The following is an 11630-nucleotide window of genomic DNA, read 5'->3' as shown; positions in this document are numbered from 1 at the left end:
TTTATTTTATTTTATTAATTTAATTAATTATATATTAAATTTATAAAATATAATTATAAAAATTATATTAATATTAATATTAATTAATTTAAATTATTTATAATATAATATTATATTTATCATATTTACCATTTTATTTTATTAATTTATATAATTTAATTAATGCTAAGAATATATATAAATGTATTAATATAATTTATTTTACAAATGTATTAATTAATGCTAAGGATATATATAATTTATTTTATTAATCATATTTATCAATGTAAAGAAGTATAAAAAATTTTAAAAAAATACATGTAAATATTTAAAAATAGTGGAATATAATAAAAATAAGTTAATATATATACAAATGATTAAGTTAAAAAATGATACTAAAAATGATTAAATGTTCTCTCGTGCTATATGTACGTGCCTTCCCTGAGAATGTCACTTTCAGTTAAGAGATTACAGAAATATTAAAAATTAATATTTATAGAGTATTTTGAAAGAAGTACGAGAGAATAGATAAAAATTATGAAAAAAATATGAAATAAAATAAATTTTAATTTTTTATAACTTTTATAATTATAAATATTTATATTAAATATTTATAAATTAATTATAATAAAAATAATAAAATAAAATGATAAATATAAAAAATATAATGTTTTATCGTAAATATATTAAAACAATTAATATTTATAATAGTATTAATATAATTTTTATAATTATATTTTATAAATTTAATATATAATTAAAAAAAAATTAAATTTATAAAATATAATAATTAATTAAATTTATAATTTAAATTAATTGAGTGCGGCTCTGCCGCACTCATGTATTACTACGCTTTTATTTAAATTTTTTTTAATTATTCTATTTTATCGTATTTTAAAAATGTGGTAGATTTTATTGGCTCTATAAGGCACTCCTGTATTACTATATTTTTATTTAAATTTATTTTTAATTATTCTATTCTACTGTATTTTAAAAGTGTCGGTAGATTTTATTGGCTCTACCACACTTTAAAATAAAAGTGCAGTAGAGTGACTTTTCATCCTGATACAAGGTTTTTTTTTTTTTTTTTTTTTTTTTTTTTTTTTTTTTTTAAAGAACTACCATTCAGCCAATTTTCTGTAATTTTTGTTATTTTTTTATTATTTTAAAATTATTATTTATAAAATTATAATCACATATAAATTAATTATTATATTCTACTTTAATTTTATTTTATTTTTAAAATATTTTTTTAGTGTTTAATAAAATTTAATATTTTAAAATAAATATAAATAAAAAATTAATTTAAAATATTTTTTTAATATATATAAAAAATAAAGTGAATAAAAATTATTGAATATGAAAAATTATTATTTTAAAATTAAATGAATTAATAACTGTTATTTAAAATTACAATGATTAAATAATTATTTTTTTAAAATTAAATAATTAAATAAGTATATTATAGACTTATAAATAGTAATAAACATTTGATCAAATCGATTTAAAATTAAATTGAAGTGTAAATTAAAATTTAAAAATTTATAGAAATCGAATAGAAAACTGATCTGAATAGAATTGGTATATTTTAATTCGGTTCAGTTTGATTGATTGTCATTTTTATTTTTTAAATTATATTTTTTATATTCTAAGATTTATTTGAAATATTTCTTATGGTCTAATTTTTTTATATTATAAAAAAGATATAGTATTGCTAATTAATCTATTCAATTTAATTTTACTGATTTTTTAATTAAAATTAAATCAAATCAAAATAATTAAATTTTTTAAAAATAAAAATTAAACTGAACCAAATCAAAATGAATATGAAACTAAGAGATAATTATAAAAAATTATCATATGCTTTAATGTATTTCTAAATAAGTTTCTATATAAAAAGGGTTATATACTTTCACCGTTAGTAAAATGAGGCTTTTTCTTAATACTTTTAAATTTTTTTGGTTTATTAAATTTATTTCATGATATTTACTGAAAAATATATATTTTTAAATTTTTTTGGTTTATTAAATTTATTTCATGATATTTACTGAAAATTATATATTAGTCCTTGTATTTTTAAATTTAATTTTTTTAAGTTTTATTTTATTAATAAATATTTTTAATTAAAATTAATCCCTCTAATTTTATAGATGGATCTCTAAATATTATAATTACTAATAAGCCTTATATTTACAAATTAATCTATGTATTTATTAAATTTTAATATTTTATATGTGAAAAATATTAAAATAACAATTAAATAAAAAATATGACTTCTCCTTTTTGTCCTAATCAAATAAAAAAATAAATCATTGAGAAAGGAAAATTAGATAAGAAAGAATTTTTTGGACTTGAATTTAGATATATATTGTGCTAAGAATTTTTATTTAGTTTTATTTTATTAATTTATTTCTAAATATAATATATTAAATTTAATAAACATGTAAAATTAACCTAAAAAAATAAGTATTTTATTCTAAATAGTTATAATATTTAGGACCAATTTATAAAAATATAAGGGTGGATTATAACTAAAAAACCTATTTTATTATAAAAGAAAATTTTATAAGTTAAGGGAGAAAAGTTTTACTTTGTTAACGGAATGAAATCACGTGACTCTTTTTCTCATAAATTAAATTACAAGATCATACTTAAAAATAGCATTAATCACAGAGTATTTTTTTGTAATTATCTCTAAAACTAAATTAAAATTTTGAATTAATTTGATTCAGTCTATTATTTTAGTTTAAAGCGAATATTACTTATCCCTAATAGATTCTCCGTCTGTCCCATAATTTTTATTCACCTTGCTTTTTCACACATATTAAAAATATAATTTTTTTATTAACTTTTTAATTATACCCCTTTTAAATAAATTAAATTTTATTGAATGCTAAAAGATATTTTGAGAGATTTCTTGGAAATAAGATAAAATTAAATAGAATTATAATAGACAATTTATATATTACTATAGTCTAAAAAAGAAAAGTGAACAATAATTTTGAGACAACTACAAAATAGAAAATAAACGAAAATAATGAGGCTAATTAGAAATAAAGGCATTAATGAGTTTCAAACTTCAAATGAACTGTAAAGAGTCATTTGCACCATCAACATAAAATTTTTGTTTTTGAAGCTTTACTTTTGCTTGATATGTAAACGACTTGAGTTCTCGATTACAAATTTATTTCTGTGTATAAACATAAACTTACTATATTTAAAATAAAATGTTGTAAAATATTTACTATTTCAAAAGTTTTAAATTTCACATCGGGTAAAAACAAGAAATTCACGTTAGTTTATAAATAAAATCTCTTATTGGGCCTTGTAAAGATTAAGTAAAAGGATTGGGCTTGCATATACAAATCATTAAATCCTCTCCCGAGTTAAATGCAATATTAGTAGAATTTTTATTTTTTATATGAGTCTATTTATTTTTATTTTTATTTTTATATTTTATCTGAAAATTGTCATTTTTACCTGTTTAAAATCTTAAAATAATTATTCTGAGATTTTCTCTCGACCTCTCTAACAACCATCTGAGATATTCTTTCAATCTCTTCAACACCCATCTTATTTTTCTCAATCTCTCCAACGACTATATTTTTCAATTATAAATAGTCCACAACACTTTTAGTCACTCCAATTTTATACTATGCTCTCTTCACTTATAAGTTCTTTCGTCTAATTACTGGATTAGCTGTTTTGAAATAATCTTATTGCTCTATACTAGTCTTCTACCAATAGACCTATTAACTTCTGGGAGGTGCTCGTCAATTTATTTATCTACCATTGATGAGTAATACCTTAAGGACGGTGTTTCTAAACGCGTCTCAAACTTTTAATCAAATTTCTATTCCACCTTTTCTAAATTTGTTCCGACAATCTTAGTGTTAATATGAAACCAACTATTGTTAATACTTCTACCAACAAAAATGCTACAAGTGCCAACAATGTTGTCAATAACATTATCACAGTAAGTTGCTGCCAACAACATTGTCCCAATTGTTGCTCTTTCACTTCTACCTATTGTCCTATTTGTAAAACATTTTCCTTAATACCTCCAAAATCCAAATTTTTGGAGCAGACAATTTCAAGCGCTAGCAGGAATGTGTTTTTATAATCCTTGACATGCATGGAATGGCTTTTGCAGTTACCACTTCTAAGCTACCTAAGATAATTAATTTGAGCTATAGATTTATGCAAATAAGATAAGTAGGCACACTATTATAAACACCATTTATAATGAATTATTTGATTTTCACTATTCTTACAAGGAAGTGAAAGACATATGGAAATCAATGGTTACCAAATATATCATTGGAGATACTGAAAAACAGAAGTTTATCATTGGAAAATATTGCAAATGGAAAATTACTAAGGAAAAGGATATTAAAGTTTAGATTAATGAATATCACAAATTAATAGAAGACTCTTAAATTTAAAAATATTACTTTGTAACAGGAATTGTTGTAGGAATACTCATAGAAAACCTGCCACATTGATGGAGTGGCTGCAAATAGCAACTTAAGCATAAACATAAATAACTTTCACTTGTAGATTTAATCACTCACATCATAATTAAAGACACCAACAGAAAAGAGTTCAAACTTTTCAAAGGAAAAGAGATTGCCTCTAAAGCCAATTTGGTGCAAGACAAGTTGTTCAAGGCAAAATAAAAGGTACAATAATAAACATGATTATAAGTCCAAAATGAATAACCCCACCTTTAAGAAAAAAGTTAATTATTATGTTCGTGGCAAACCAGACCATCATACACCTCAATGTAAAAAGAGAATGGAAAGAAATGACAATTATGCTAAGCAAAAAGCAAATTTGGCCAAAGCAAATAATAATATTATTATGGTTATTTCTCAAGTGAATATTATAGCCAGTGTGAATGTGTGGGTGACAGACTCTGGTGCTATTAGGCATATTTGTACAAATAAAAATATTTTTGTGTCTTACACTCCATTGGAGAAAGGAAAAGAATTGTCTATCTTAGTGATTCAATAACAACTAAGTCATTGGAAAAGGAAAAATCCTTATCAAACTCACATATGTCAAGGCTCTAGCTTTAGATGAGGTGCTAAATGTTTCTAATATGCAAACCGATTTGACCTTTGTAGGTTTATCAAAAAAGGTTAGGGTTAAAGTGTAATTTAAATCTAACCAAGTTGCAACGATAAAACATAGTGTATTTGTAGGAAAAGGCTATTGTAACCATGGTTTATTTGTACTTAATATTTCTAAAATCATGCATGAAAATGCTAGTTCTTCTGTTTACTTAATTGATTCTTTTAAATTATGGCATGATGGACTAGGACATGTTAATATGTTTTATATTACGAAAATGCAATCTATTAGTATTATTTCTAATATAATTATACAAATATGCAAAATGTGAAGTATGTTCTGAATTTAAGAAAACTAAAAAATCTTGTGCATCAATTGTTAGAGAATTAGAATTAAACTTTAATTCATATTGATTTAAGATACTTAAAATAAACTTTAATTAGAGGTAGTAAAAAATATTATATAACTTTTATAAGTGATTTTTCTAAATATACTAAAATCTACTTATTAATAAACAAAGATAAAACTTTTAATATGTAACAAAAATAAAGCCTTTAATATGTTTCTTATATACAAGCTGAAGTAGAAAACAAACTAAACAAAAAAGATTAAAAGGGTTAGATCATATAAAGGGATGAATATATATTACTTATTGACTTTTGTGAAAAAGAAAAAATAATTCATAAAATTACTCCTCCTTATTCATCTAAATCAAATGATATACTACAAAATTTTAGTTGCTAAGTGAGAAAAATTAGTCACTATTTGATAATAGCAACTGATTAGTGACTAAATAAAAAAGTCGACATTTAGCCAATTGCTAAAAGAATTGCGACCAACTAGCTTTTGGTCACTAAATTAGCGACTAATCAGCTATCAAAATATGGTCGCTAATCGAGTGCTAAAACAGGTTTGCTTTAATAAATTATGGTAGCTAATTAGATTGCAAATTGGTCGTTAATAAATGGTCGCTATACGATCGCTAAATTGGCCACTATTTGGTTGCTATATGAAAGCTAACTATCTCTTTTTATTTTTTTAAAGCTTTTATAGTTGCTTAATGTCGCTATATAGTTGTTAAGTGGTCACAATTTAGTCGCTAATTAGTAGTCAAATCAATGCATGTATTTGTTATTTGGATTACTTTTTACAATTTAGTCACTCATTGATCGCTACTTTAAAGCTAATTTTTCTCTGATTTTTTTCTAATATATTCATTAATTTATTATAATAACAATATATACATATATTTCAATTTATAATTCTGCAATCTAAAATAGTAAAAACACAAATATAGTCTGATATTGAAATTATAAATACTGAAACTACATAATAGATTCAAATAGTGTGAAGATATTCAATTATTTAAAAAGTAAAACAATTTAATACAGTTTAATAATAAATGTATAATATGGATAAAGTGGGGTGGGTCTCATCCTATTAAACTTTAGCAGCATCTTTAATATAAACAATAATAAAAGTTCAAAAAAAATTATAAAATGACATTATGTTTCCAAATTTATTGGGTCCATCTATTTCAATCTTTGAAGATGACAAGTGATATTGGAGTCAAAGACATTGCTATTGAAGCTATACACTTGGCATAACTGCATTTTTGACAAAGATAATATCATGCACGGGAGAACATAAAGATAGGATATTTTCAAACAGAATAAAATAATGCAAGTGCTATGACTTCATAACAGCATTATGAGATAAAATGGAGAGGTCAAACAGTGTTAACTTATTAAACTTTTACATTCATTTTACCAAGCCATCAGCTCCATGGGGATATGTCGAAATATTTAAATTTTAGAACACCATATTCTATGATAAGACATCTCTTGGATTATGTATAATATAGAAGAGTATTGATTTTTTAATAAACAAAGACCTGAATAAAGCCCAAATTTTGCTTCAATTTAAAGCCATGTCCATTGGAATTGAAGGAAGGCACAATACCTAGAATAAACTACAAATATATCTTAGATTCACAAGAAGGCATCTTTATTTATTTTTAATCTTTATAATTTTGTTGTTTAAGGATGCAGTATTCACATTTTTATAATTTCATATCCCAAGCTCAAAGTTTAGGAAGTTACACTAACCTCTTTTTGGCTTTCTTTGATCTTCTCTATCAATTATTTCACTATTTTGCCAAGCCCTTGGGGGCTTTCGTTGTTACTACTGTAGCAACAATTATGTGCAATTTTTTACTAACTTAATCTCATATCATCTAAAAATTTACTAAATGATTATAATATTATTTTAGTAGGAAGAGATAAAAGAGGAAGAAAGAAAGTACAAAGAAAGAACATGAAAAAATAATACCTTTAGTTACTTGAGACCTTGTTGATAGGAGGCACAAAATTAAAGCTTCAGGTTGTCAAAGTTCCACTAGTTATTGGATTTCCAGGAATTGATGGTGCATTTGATCCATAAGCCCATTCAAGCTCTAAAAAAGCAGATGAAGATTGAAATGATCCATTAGTCCAATATCCTATATATACAGACACAAACATTAGAAGGACAAATGGGGAGAGGGATGGTGAAGAAAAAGATAAGGAGGAAATGAAAACAACAAAGGTTGATGATTCTAACCATTTTTTGGTGCCTTTTATGGGTAAGTTACACCATTTCATCAAATTATTGCCCACTAATATAAAATCACAGTCTTACCAGATGTCTGTCCTTCAACATCATCTTCAAACTTTTCAGGAGAAGTTGCATCAAATTTGTTAATTAAAAAAAGAAATCAACTTGTATGTTATAAATAATAGTAACATGGAGCAATTAGCTTTGAACTTTATGACAGACTTGAACCGAGCCTAACTTTTGTTACCAACGTCCGATAGAGACCTATGATAGCTTTTCGAAAAGAGAATTTCGAGATGCATGTGTAACGACCCGAAAATCGGACCGCTACCGGCGCTAGGATCCGGGTCGACTTAAGGCCGCCGGGACCCGTAGCAAGCCAAACATACATCCTGGAAACCTGTTTAGTCCCATACATGATCAAGAAAATACATAAAAATTTAAAACTTTTCCTTCCATCATCCAACTCAACCTGAACATACATGTACATAGTCATGATCATAATCATGATCCCTCTGTGGGATCTCATCAATGCCCCAACGGGCGATACAACATGAGATGAGTTGGCTTTCATAAACATTATAAAACATTTTTGATCATGTAATAAAAGGGATTCCTCATACACAATGTCAAGCACAATATCTAATCCTCAATATCATTACATGACTGAAACTATACTTTTACATAACATTAATACATTTATCATGTCCACACTATCTATTACATAAACCAGACTTCATTACTCTTGTAAACCTCCTGGTCTACCCTGTACCTGCAAACCTGGGGAAAAAATGGGAGAGGGATGAGCTACTAGAGCCCAGTGAGCAGAATAATAAAAACATTTAAATCATATGGATCATGGAATGCATCACATCACAGCTAATCACATCAAGGATGAACTTGTCACCAATAGCCCTCTACATGGTCCAACTGTGCCAGAACGTAGAATGGGTCCTGGTCTTTCCCTTACATAACATAACATAACAGTGTCCAACTGTGCCAGAACGTAGAATGGGTCCTGGTCTTTCTCTTACATAGTGCCAGCGAACGTAGAATGGGTCCCACTGGTCTTACTTTCCGTACCGTACATATCACATCGTCATATCATAGATCGAGGGCTATGGATCATCCAACATTCATCCACATCATCATAAAAATGTGCAATGCAACATATTCGTGAATTCTAATGCAAGCAACCTAATTCATCACATGGCATTCATGATGCGTGAAACATGCTAAAAAGTTCATTCTTTGCTTTAAAACATAATAAGTTATTCCACTCACCTCTGGATAGCTCTGACCAGACACTGGGGCAACAGACTCACTGCTGGGGTCCTCGGTTCCTCGGGTCGAACCTACACAGGTGAACTCAAATGAGGGACCAAACATACATGAACATAACTCTAAACTATCCCCCAAAAACCCCCTAAAACATCATGGAATAATCATAGAAAAACATGCAAGAAAGGGCTGGACAGGGCACTTTCGGCGGCAGGTTCGGCGGCCGAAAGTCCCTCCAGAGCCGAAAGTCCCTCCAGAGCCGAAAGTCAGGCAGGTTCGGCGGCACCTTCGGTGGCCGAAACTCCCAGACAGAGGCAAAACTCATGCATGTTCGGCGACACCTTCGGCGGCCGAAAGTCCCAGACAGAGACGAAAGTCTCCTTTCGGGGGCAACTTCGGCAGCCGAAAGGCCTGCCTCCCCAGCCATGTTCGGCGGCCGAAAGTTCCTTCGGCTGCCGAACCTGGTTTCTGCCAAAGGGCAGAAACTTGGCTCCCTTATGCATTTATGCCTCCAAAACTAACCAATCATGCATAAACCTATTCTACAACATTCCCAAGCATTCACAAGCAAACATACAAGCTCCTAGGGGCATCAAACCAACAAAAACCCCAACTACAACACACAAGCAACTCACATTGCTCAAAACACATATAAAACCCATAAACCTAACTATGAGCTAAACATGCATTCTACCCATAGATCTTGCATAAAACTTTCTTTAAACATAAAATGGGCTTAAGATCGGCTCTTACCTCTTGTAGATCGAGGGAGAGACGTCCTAAACTCGGAGGTGGGAGGTTTTGAGTTCTTGAACCCCAAAGCTCCAAAACTTTGCTCAAAGCTTGAAAATCTTCAAAACCAAGTAAAAACTCATGAAAATCGAGTAAGATGGGAAGGAAAGAACTCAAGATCGGTGAGGGGGCGGTGGAGAGCTCACCTTGGCCGGAAATGGGGAGAAAGCTCGCCCATTTTCGGCTAAGGGACCCTTTTATAGTGGCTGGCCAGGCCACGTTCGGGGGCCGAACGTGCCTCCGCATGCATGCCATGTTCGGCGGCCAAACCTGGACTTCCCTCACTTGTGCTTTCGGGGGCCTAAAGGCACTCCCGAAGGCATGCATGTTCGGCGGCCGAACTTGAGGTTCGGCGACCGAACCTGAGTTTTCCTCCAAGGTTGTTTTCATGCAAAAACTCATTTCCATTATACTTAAAACCATGAAATACCTTAAAACTTTTTATAAAAACATGATTCTACCCTACTAGAGGCTTCCGACATCCGAGATTCCACCGGACGGTAGGAATTCCGATACCGGAGTCTAGCCGGGTATTACATTCTCCCCTCCTTAAGAACATTCGTCCCCGAATGTTCCTCAACTAGCACATAGCATGGCATAAAACATAACATACATACATAGCACACATGAAACATACAAGAACTAACCTTAGAAAAGATAAGGGTATTGCTGGAGCATGGACTCCCGTGTCTCCCAAGTGCATTCTTCCAAATTGTGGTGGTTCCACAGGACTTTCACCATCGGGATTTCCTTGTTTCTTAGCTTTCTGATCTGGGTGTCTATCATCCGTACTGGCTGCTCAACATAGGTGAGATCCTCTCGGACCTCCATATCAGGCTCACTAAGAACCTTGCTCGGATCTGACACAAACTTCCTCAACATTGAAACATGGAAAACCGGATGGATTCTTTCCATTGAAGCAGGTAAATCCAGCTTGTACGACACATTCCCAATCTTTTGCAAGATTTCAAAGGGTCCGATGTATCGTGGGGCTAGTTTACCTTTCTTTCCGAAGCGAACCACTCCCTTCATAGGAGACACCTTGAGCAATACCAGATCCCCCTCCTGAAACTCGACCTGCCTTCTGCGGATGTCTGCATAACTCTTCTGTCTGCTTGCAGCAGTCTTGATCCTTTCTCTGATTATGGGTACTACTCTGCTGGTAATCTCAACTAGCTCAGGCCCTGCCAAGGCCTTTTCTCCCACTTCTTCCCAGCAAACAGGTGATCTGCACTTCCTCCCATACAAAGCTTCATATGGAGCCATCCCGATGCTAGCATGATGGCTGTTATTGTAGGCAAACTCCACCAAAGGTAGATGCTGCCTCCAAGAACCGCCAAAGTCCATCACACACATTCTAAGCATATCCTCGATAGTCTGGATAGTCCTTTCTGATTGTCCGTCCGTCTGGGGGTGGAAGGCAGTGCTGAAATCCAACCTAGTACCCATGGCATTCTGCAGACTCCGCCAAAACCTGGAGGTGAACTGGGGCCCTCTATCTGACACTATCGAAACAGGAACCCCATGCAGTCTGACGATCTCATCGACATACACCTGCGCCAACTTGTCCACGGAATAGCCACTCCTGACAGGAATGAAGTGAGCAGATTTAGTGAGTCTGTCCACAATCACCCATATGGAGTCCAATCTATTGGACGCTGTCGGTAACCCCACTACGAAGTCCATAGCTATATTTTCCCATTTCCATTCTGGAATAGGTAGCGGGTTAAGCATTCCAGCCGGCTTCTGATGTTCCAGCTTCACCCTCTGACACACTTCGCAGGCTGACACAAACTGTGCCACTTCTTTCTTCATCGCTGGCCACCAATAAACCTTCTTTAGATCTTGATACATCTTGGTGGCTCTGGGGTGAATGCTGTATCTTGCATTATGAGCCTCTCTCATAA

The sequence above is a fragment of the Manihot esculenta genome, chromosome 2 (genome assembly GCF_001659605.2).
Source record: "Manihot esculenta cultivar AM560-2 chromosome 2, M.esculenta_v8, whole genome shotgun sequence".
NCBI lineage: Eukaryota > Viridiplantae > Streptophyta > Magnoliopsida > Malpighiales > Euphorbiaceae > Manihot > Manihot esculenta.
The sequence above is the reverse complement of the archived record's forward strand: the minus strand, read 5'-3'. Positions refer to the sequence as shown.